Source organism: Mustela lutreola, chromosome 8, assembly GCF_030435805.1.
Source record: "Mustela lutreola isolate mMusLut2 chromosome 8, mMusLut2.pri, whole genome shotgun sequence".
Taxonomy (NCBI): domain Eukaryota; kingdom Metazoa; phylum Chordata; class Mammalia; order Carnivora; family Mustelidae; genus Mustela; species Mustela lutreola.
This window is the reverse complement of record NC_081297.1, coordinates 59,635,606-59,646,368: the sequence shown is the minus strand read 5'-3', so window position 1 is coordinate 59,646,368 and position 10,763 is coordinate 59,635,606. Positions and strand designations below refer to the sequence as shown.

The 10,763-nt window shown below is 35.4% G+C and overlaps 1 pseudogene; it reads right to left on the bottom strand.

Annotated features, from left to right (window-relative positions):
* Window positions 1–5,068: 5,068 nt before the first annotated feature.
* Window positions 5,069–6,056, bottom strand: LOC131837882 (olfactory receptor 6C3-like; annotated as a pseudogene).
* Window positions 6,057–10,763: the final 4,707 nt, after the last annotated feature.

Sequence of the window (10,763 nt, the reverse complement as noted above, 5' to 3'; positions counted from 1 at the left end):
ACCAGTGGAAGAGTTTGGGATCTAAGCTTCTTTTTTTTTCCAATTTTTTTTAAATTTTTTATTTTTTATAAACATATATTTTTATCCCCAGGGGTACAGGTCTGTGAATCACCGGGTTTACACACTTCACAGCACTCACCAAAGCACATACCCTCCCCAATGTCCATAATCCCACCCCCTTCTTCCCAACCCCCCTCCCCCCAGCAACCCTCAGTTTGTTTTGTGAGATTAAGAGTCACTTATCATTTGTCTCCCTCCCAATCCCATCTTGTTTCATTGATTCTTCTCCTACACACTTAAGCCCCCATGTTGCATCACCACTTCTTCATATCAGGGAGATCATATGATAGTTGTCTTTCTCTGCTTGACTTATTTCGCTAACCATGACACGCTCTAGTTCCATCCATATTGTCGCAAATGGCAAGATTTCATTTCTTTTGATGGCTGCATAGTATTCCATTGTGTATATATACCACATCTTCTTGATCCATTCATCTGTTGATGGACATCTAGGTTCTTTCCATAGTTTGGCTATTGTGGACATTGCTGCTATAAACATTTGGGTGCACGTGCCCCTTTGGATCACTACGTTTGTATCTTTAGGGTAAATACCCAATAGTGCAATTGCTGGGTCATAGGGCAGTTCTATTTTCAACATTTTGAGGAACCTCCATGCTGTTTTCCAGAGTGGTTGCACCAGCTTGCATTCCCACCAACAGTGTAGGAGGGTTCCCCTTTCTCCGCATCCTCGCCAGCATCTGTCATTTCCTGACTTGTTGATTTTAGCCATTCTGACTGGTGTGAGGTGATATCTCATTTTGGTTTTGATTTGTATTTCCCTGATACCGACTGATATGGAGCACTTTTTCATGTGTCTGTTGGCCATCTGGATCTCTTCTTTGCAGAAATGTCTGTTCATGTCCTCTGCCCATTTCTTGATTGGATTATTTGTTCTTTGAGTGTTGAGTAAGCTTCTTTAGTGAAAGAAATTTTCTGCATTTAAGTTTAGGGATTAAGCTTAATTCCAAAAGAGTAGTTGTCTTCTTAATTTTTAATTTCCTAAAATACGTTATTTTGGAGAGAAATCCCCATAAACCAAGCCTAGCATTTTAGACGAGCTTATTTAGTATTCTTGTGAATGAAAGAGATTTTGTGGGAAAAATAGCATCCTATTCTGACATTCTAAGATTTTTTGATATATGTTCATGTTGCAAGATTTCTCACCTCCCCCAATAATTGGTACAATGGCTACTTTGGGGGGGAACAGCTTTGATCTGAATCACTGTTCAGATGCATATTGGCCATATACACATTATTTGTTTCCTATTAATATCTGTCTCATTCTTTAAAAGGAGGAGAAAGCATATTCACTTAAAGGGATTGTTAATATCTTGTGGGAGGGTAGGTAAAAGGTTTAACAGAGTTTAAAATATACAATGTTGCTCTTTCATCTGGTTACTGTGTCATGAGGCACCATGAGCAGCAAAGTCTCCAAGTGACACCCTGTACTGGTGGTGTGGGAAGTCCTGAATGGGAACCAGTGCCAGTGTCAGAAGTTTCTGGAGATGGTAGAGCTGAAGATCAGCTTGAAGAACTACAACCCACAGAAGGACAAATGCTTCTCAGGCACATTCAGGCTCAAGTACACTCATCTCAATAAATCCTAGTGCTAATTTAAAAAAAAGAAATATAATATCCATAAGAGGAACACTGGTATTAGTTTTATAACATAACTTTTTTCTGTGCATAATAAATTGAATCAATAAAATCAGCTTCTCGTGGAAAGCATAAAAGAGAAGTAATGACTCCTTTCAGTTTTCTCTTTCTATCCACATTACTCCCATTCACTTCGCTCACTTTAAGACCTGTCATTTGCAATCATTATTCTCTTTGCCCAGGACATCCATTTAATTATATTTTTTACTTTTACTTGGAATTCTTATTGCATTATTGCAAATGTTGTGAGCCATCCTATATTTTATATTCATATGGCCCTGGGTATATGTTTTTATAAAAGATTAATAATTCCATACCTAAATGTCTACCTTTTTATCTGTTGCTCAAAATCTTATAAGGTGGTGATGGTCTATTCTAATAATCCAAATGGCTAGTGCATGCCTGCAATGTAGTTGTTTTCAAAGTCTTTTCAGAAATAACATCTGAATGATTTTCCCTACAAGAATTAGGAAGAAATTATAAGAGACCCTTAATCTCAGGAAACAAACTGAGGTTTGCTGGGGAGTGGGGAGGGAGGCATAGGGTGGCTGGGTGGTAGACATTGGGGAGGGTATATGCTATGGTGAATGCTGTAAATTGTGTTAGGCTGGTTATTCACAGACCTGTATCCCTGAAGCAAATAATGCATTATATGAATAAAAATGCAACAACAAAGGCAAAGAAGACACAGAATGTGGAGAGGAGAGCTGAGAAAAACTTGATCATTTGTTCCTATAAAGCATTAAAAAGTACAATGGGTAAGAAAAAAGAAGGAGGAAGATATTATATTTGTGAGTTTTCTATTCTGCTTATAGTAAGCTATTAATATCCACATAATAGGTATTAAATATTGTTAATGGTTTTTCTTTTAGTTTACATAGTTTGTACATGAACTTAATTTGTCAAATATATCCAGTGCTTCCTAATGTAAGTTGATAAATTCCTGAAAAAGTCTTAGAAATCTAGACTGTGGTCATTGATATAAATGCCTTCAAAATAGATCTGAGATAGTAATAGATATAGTGTGATAGCAGGTTAAACGGAGTGTAAGAGGAATGAATGATCCACAATGCTGTTTGAGGGTAAAGGCAGCCTTGCTGGAAAGTCTTAGAGAGTATCATAATCCTATTCTCAAAAACCCTTCTTACTGGGGACCTGGGTGTCTCAGTCATTAAACATCTGCTTTCAGCTCAGGTCAAGAACACAGGGTTCTGGGACTGAGCCCCATATCAGGCTCCCTGCTTGGCAGGAAGCCTGCTTCTTCCTCTTCCACTCCTCCTGCTTGTGTTCCCTCTCTCACTGTGTCTGTCTCTGTCAAATAAATAAATAAATTTATGTATACATATATGTGTGTATATATATGTGTATATATATATTTTTTTTTAAAAAAGCAACATTCTTACTGAGGAAATAGTGTGACTTTTTTAATAAAGATTTTATTTATTTATTTGACAGACAGAGATCATAGAGAAGCAGGCAGAGAGAGAGGAGGAAGCAGGCTCCCTGCTGAGCAGAGAACCCAATGTGGGGCTTGATCCCAGGACCCTGGGCTCGTGACCTGAGCCAAAGGCAGAAGCTTTAACCCACTGAGCCACCCAGGTGCCCCATGTGACTTTTTTTTCAAACATATGTGGTAATGAACGAGAAATAAAATATAGGCAAAAATTGAGGTAACAGCCAAAGCAGACAAGGTTTGTCTTATGCATGTGACTTTAGGGTTAAAAAGAATCAACGTTAAGCAGTTATTGAGAAACTGACACTAATTGTGCTAAGGCAGGAAAACTGATATTTTTCTTTGACGATGATAACATTACCTGGCCAATAGGCTTCTCATGTTTAAGTTGCTATATTGATCAAATTAAATTTTAATTTCATGTTGTTTTTCTCCCCACTTGAATCTAAGTTAGAACAAGAATCCTCCTTCTTCATCACTGTGTCCCCAAAGCCTGCCATAAGTAAGAAAAGCATGAATGAGCTCATTGAACATTACAAAGTCTTTTTAATGTAACAATCCTAATATTGAACAGGAGCTTTTTCTTTTTTTTTTTTTTTTTTAAGATTTTATTTATTTCGTAGAGATCACAAGTAGGTAGAGGCAGGCAGAGAGAGAAGGAGAAGCAGGCTCCCTCTGAGCAGAGAGCAGAGTGCAGGGCTCTGACCCCAGGACCCTGGGATCATGACCTGAACCACTCCGGTGCCCCATGAACATGAGCTTTTATTCTTAAACTATTACAAATGAACGTCAGGGTAAAGATGAAAGTAACCCAACTAGTCTGGGTTTTGAGATGAAAGGAAAGTGACTGAAATGCCAGTTCTGAAAGCTGCAGTCTCTGTACATTGAACTTTCAACCTCAGTTTCATCATGTTCATTCACCTATAAACTGGAAGTAATAATGTTCACTTTCTAAGAAGTTTTGTAAAATAAATACTGCATGTGATTTGCTTAATACAGAGTAGAGTGTGTAGAATATTATCAGTAGATGTTATTTCTCTTCCGTACTTCCCAAAACCCTAACGTCAGTTCTAGATGCCACAAATAAAGCTCGGTTCTCCAGAAAGGTGAACTTCCAGTGGTTTATCATAGTTTCATCCATTTTATACATCTGGTGTATTTTTACATTGTCTGCTCTTTGCCTATTTTTTAATTTTTGGAGGCATTTGATCTGCCTAAGGAAAAATACCTCTGACTAAGAGAGATTAGTAAGTAATAGCACCCCAAAAAGTTGTTGGCAGGATTAAGTGAGTCAATACAAAGAAAACAATAGCTCTAGAAGGTAGGAACTGCTGAAAATTTTTGTTACCTTGTACCTTCTTCTAGCTCCTTTCTCTTCCTCCTTATTAGCATCATAATTATTATAAACAGTATAAATATTTTTAGTATGTATGAGTCTCTAATGTTTTAATATTTTGAAGTACATATTTGTATTTTATTCCCAGTCCTCTGGTGATTGTGTTTACTTGATTTCATGGAAATGACAAAGAAAATCAGAGTTTTCTAATAACATTCATTTCTATTACTGGAAGAAAGAAAGAATGAAAAGTTCAGAAATCCACATCTATCCTGACACTCTTTCCATCAAAGTAAATGCCCAGTGTCTCTTCAAAGGCAAACCACTACCAATCAAAATCACAATCATTAACCCAGATGTTTTAATGCATTGAACCCAGAATTTAAAGAAAATTCTGAAACAATATTCAGTTCCTCAAATGTATTGAGGTCAAGGATTGGGAGTTTAATATGGGAGTGGAAAAACGGGGAAAATACATAACTCTAATAAAGAAAAGGGAGTTTTGAGAAAGTGTGAATTATAGTATTTACAAGAACATCATCCTTGTAATACTCCTTATACTTTCATTTACTGGAGAAAAGCATAACCTTTTGGATAGTGTCTTTAAAGGCTCACTTTACTTGCTGGTTCCTGAGGGTATATATAAGTGGAGTCATCATAGGAGCGACAAAAGTATTCAGAATAGCCACTCCTTTGATCAATGATGTCTTTTCTTTTGCAGAAGGGTTGGCATACATGAATATGCAGCTTCCATAAGAGATGGAAATGACAATCATGTGTGAGGAACATGTAGAAAATGCCTTTTTTCTCTGACTGGCAGAGGGCAGTTTCAGAAAAAAAATATCCACAGATATTTAAAAACAGCCACAGAGGGCAGTTTCAGAATTGTTCTAATGATGAACATGTAGGACAAAATTATTAAAGCCAAAGTGAAAAGCAGAATCACTATGGCACAGTAAAAACCAATCACTTTTAAGAGCCATGTGTCTGAGCAAGATAATTGCAAGAGGGGAAAATAATCACAAGCACAGTGATCAGTGGCATTGGAGCCACAGTAGTCTAACTGGAGAAAAAGAATAACTAGTGGGAAGATATTTAAGAATGCTGCTAGCCAAGCACAGAAGACAAGTAAAATGCAGACTCTTTTGTTCATGACGGTGGTATAATACAAGGGTTTACAGATGGCAACATAGCGGTCATAGGACATGGCAGTTAGAAGGTAAAACTCAGTTATTCCCATGAAGATGAAGAAAAACAACTGAGCTGTACAATTATTGTATGAGATCGTCTTGTCTCTGGTGATAATTGTGCCCAGAAATCTAGGAATACAGACAGTTGTAAAGGATATTTCTAATACAGACAAGTTCCTCAGGAAGAAATGCATGGGGGTCTGCAGATGGGAGTCAACCAAGGTGAGAGTGATGATGGTCAAATTACTAGTGATACTTAATATATATATGATAATTAAGAAGAGAAAAACATAGTCTCCAGCTGTGGGTCATCTGATAGCCCTAGAAGAATGGATTCTGTGGGTACTGTGCGGTTTTTCATTGCTGAACCATTCTTCACCCCTGTAAAGCGGAAACTGTATGTTCCCCTATAGAACATAAGAAGTTAAAACATGATTGAAGTTAGAGTACAGAATTTTTAAAATATCCACAGTGATGAATAATCTATGAAACCCAAAACAAATGTTTTCCTTCAGCAATTCTCCAATTTCTACTGGGCCTCACATTCAGGTAATACATATTATTTGAAGTTAAATACTAATTTTTTTTTGTTGAAAATGCACTGTCATGAGCCATCGAAAAAAAATCTTATGCTAACATTTAAGCAGAAGCTACTTATTTTGATGTTTTTAAAAATAATATTCTAATTATTCTTGAAAATATTTAGCTCCTTTTATTAAAAAAACATGAAAATATTCTAATTGATATTTTTCTTGTCCTCCATATTATAAAAACTAGTCTGGATTCTGGATAATCTAAATACAGGGTTTCAAATCTCACAGGGGTTATTTGGGCCCACCTCCACATTTCATATTTGGAGACCTACATAGTTTAGAAAACTTCCTCAAGTTTACACAATTAGTCACCATAGTATTCATCTCACTGTACAACATGCATGTTTATCCATGGGAATGTTGGTATTCCCTCATAAATTACTTTCTTAAGAGTTTGGTTGATGCTATCACACTCTTATCTTTTTTTTTTTTTTTTTTATAAAAAGATCTAATGGACAAGAAGATAACCTTCTATTAGTAAATTAAATAATTGCCTAGAGTAGTTGAAATCATTCAATGCATAATCCTTTTCCTTTTTATTTCTTTTTTTTTTAATTATAGAATACTGCTATGGAAAATGAACAAATGGATGGTCAAAATAACATCAACTAGGAAGCAGATATTCTTTCCAATTTTAAAAATAATCCTGTGTATGTGACAGAGTACGTTTTTAAATTAGGTAAAAATGAACAATCCGAGATTTATTTCTTTGTTCCTGCTTTAGGATTTTATTAATAGTCTCTTGATAGTAGGCAATTATTTAATTTTTAATATTTAAATGATTGTAAATCCACAAACATATATGCAAATGTGATCTTTAAAACATTTAAGTAAAATGAAGATTCCTTATATTATATTGAAGAATAAAAAATTTACTTACTTCTTGATTCTTCTTGATGACCTAGTCTCAAATTTTAACAACTGATTTGCTTAAACATTTACACAATTTCAGAGTGGGTAAATTGAGTTAACAAAATATTTGGTTTCTACTGTGCTCTTAAAACAAGTGTGTTGATTTAACTTTTTCATGGTTCTTAGGAATTATAATTCTCTTTGACTCGCAATTTCCTTCATTCCTGATATAAAATGGTGACAATATTTTATTATAATTCAACTCATTCTTGCTTTTCATCTCTCTCTCAAACTCTACATACAATTCAGTTACACCTAGGTTGACTAGTACTTTCCCATTTGCCTCTATTCATATAATACAAAGCACTATTTATTCAATCATTTTCCTTTCTATTCATGCAAATATTTAAAATCAGTATTTTGTAATTCTATGATTATACATCTATAAAACCTAAGTAATGTTTTCCTTAAGTTCATGGACTGTTATATATTCCTCCAAACAGGAAATTTTGGAACAGAGGAAATTTGAAAACAGGAAATTTGGTTTTGAGAAACCAAAAATATGCAATGTTCTTTATGTCTGCCATAGAAATGGAACTGGACTTATTTTATCTGTGTCTTTTTGTTGGTCCAGGGTAATTCATTAAGTAAACAGAGTAAGGAGAAGAATCCTTAAGGACAGAGGTGAATCATTTTTATAAATATTGATTAAGAAGTATAAACAGCAAAATGACTTAGGTAAATAGGTAAATATAGAAACGATGAGATCCTAAGTATGTGAAAGCTAGATTTAGAATTTCACACTTCTATTGCTTCTCGGCCTTTTGGCTAAGATCAAGTGTAAAATTTCAGTCTTCTGTGATTACATAAGGAACACACATTTTTCTTCCAGAAACTGGACTTGACTTCAGTAGAATTAGTGTGCTGATATCTTTTGAATTTTGAATATCCAGAGAAGAATTCTTTATCAGGATGAAATAGTGGAAAACACTGCTGTGGATTTCTAGTATGACTGATTGTCTTCTGAAATGGACAACCTCTTAAAGACCGATGAGGAGGTTTATACTTACATTGACCCTTTGAATTTAGGGAAGCCATTCCCAAGTCTTTTGTGGCTTTTATTGCCTTTTGACAACTTTCTTCACTGTGTTATTTACTTCCATTAAACAGCTATTTATATTTGTGTGTATGACATCTTCTCATATTGAGAATATTTGTGAATCAATAAAATAAATATCTGGAAAGCTGGCATTGGATATTTTGTCTTGTTTATTTCCAGAATTCCTTCAATGAAAGATGTCATTTTTATTACTAAAAGGGTAATATAATATAGAAATATAGAGCATCTCAATGGCTCAGTGGCTTGGGCATCTGCCTTCGGCTTAGGTCATTGTCTCAGGGTCCTTGGATTAAGCCCCACAACAGGCTCTCTGCTCAGCAAGGAGACTGTTCCCCCTCTGTCTCTGCCTGCCTCTCTGCCTACTTGTTATCTCTCTCTCTCTGTGTCAAATAAATAAATAAAATAAGAAGAAATACATATGAATACCATATGTACACATATGTGTAATATAAATTTATATTTAACAATTTATCTTTATTTTCTTTGCAGTTATAAATGTGGGCATAAAACATGTGTGAATTTAATACCAGTAGTGCAGATTATTACTATTTGTGGGAGGCAGGATGCAGATTATTTACAAGATTGAAAGATGAGAGTATTTGAAAGTGGGACAAAAGAAAGAAGTGGGAAAGGATGAACAAACCACTGACTCACACATAGGAAAATATGTAGATGCTGAGATGTGTAGAATTTATAACTGCTACACATTAAAATAAGCATTGAAAATATTATTCAAGGGCGCCTGGGTGGCTCAGTGGGTTAAGCCGCTGCCTTCGGCTCAGGTCATGATCTCAGGGTCCTGGGATCGAGCCCCGCATCGGGCTCTGCTCGGCAGGGAGCCTGCTTCCCTTTCTCTCTCTCTGCATGCCTCTCTGTCTACTTGTGATCTCTCTCTGTCAAATAAATAAATAAAATCATTAAAAAAAAGAAAATATTATTCAAGATATTTCAGTGAAGATGGTGAAACTGATTCTCTACTTGTGAAAATTCTATTCCTTTGCCTTTAGTTTTGTATTCAAATAGCAATTCTTTTTATATTTTATTCAGAGCTTTTATTGATTACCAGGCACTGACCATAAAATTATCTCATTTTTTCAAACAAGCAGACAATACAAAACTATCTGAGGTCAGTGCTATTATTATTCAGGAAAAGAAAGATTCTGAGGCAGAAAGAATTTAAAGTGTCTGGTGTTCACCATTTTTGTGTTTGTGAGCAACACAATCTTTAGTGTCTCACAGGGAATGGGAATGAATTTCTATCTCACAAAGCACTGTACTTCATGAAATATCCTATTAGACATGTTTCTTCTCCATATCTTTTCTCAAACTCATAGATACTGGATTGCCTCTCTCTTTCTTCCTTGATCAATCACCCTCTCACTCTCTAACTTTCTACCCTTACTGCTTTATTCCTAGTTCCTAATAGCTGTCTAGCTTTTCTCTAGGCCTTGGAATAATTTACTTTTAATGAAGACTGATTACACCTGTTACCCTCCTATCCACAAGCTAGTAGGCATCTGCTTTTTAGTAATGTGTCAATTACCTCCATGTATTCTGAGGTTGATGAGTGACTATGTTTTAGGTCAATGAAACATCATTCAAGGTACAGGTTTCACGCTCCTCAGAGAGTGGAGGATGGATTTTAATTACAAATAATGGTTTGCTCTAACATGTTCTAAATCAAATATGAAATTTATTAAATCAAATGGTTAAGGGATCCAAATCTTTTAAGACTTTCTCTAAAACCTGAACTGGAATCCTATTACTTATTACTCCCAGTATATGTTAATAATCATTTTCAGTGATATATTATCATGCTTTTGTGCAGGTAAGCCCCTCCACTAGATGTCTGGTTGGCCTCATGCTTACTAACTACCATCATTAATTGAGCTATTATTCTATAAGTTGAATTTTTAGTCTCAAATCTATTGATTGACAGATGATGTCGGACCTGATAAGTTACTAGTTGTAACCCATATAGTTAAGAGAATCCATTTTGTGTGTGAAAAAATAATAATGGTTTGCATCATGGAAGTTCCTACCATTAGAAATCTCCAATGCAAACCTTAACAAGAACTGTTCTCAATAACTTCATGAGAGATCAATAGACATCAAATAAACTGATTTTTGCATAGTTGTCAAAAGACCCAATGTAGAGCAGGGAGCCAAGATGGCAGAGAAGTGGTAGCAGGCTGAGACTACTTCAGGTAGCAGAAGATCAGCTAGATAGCTTATCTAAAGATTGCAAACACCTACAAATCAGGCAGCAGATCAAAGAGAAGAAGAACAGAAAATCAATGACTTTCTTTTCTTTCTTTTATTTTTTTTTCTGAACCTCTTTTTTTTTTAAAGATTTTATTTATTTATTTGATAAATAGAGATCACAGGAGGCAGAGCGGCAGAGATAGAGGAAGGAAGTAGGCTCCCTAATGAACAGAGAGCCTTATGAGCGGCTTGACCCCAGGACCCTGGAATCATGACCTGAGCTGAAGGAAGAGGCTTT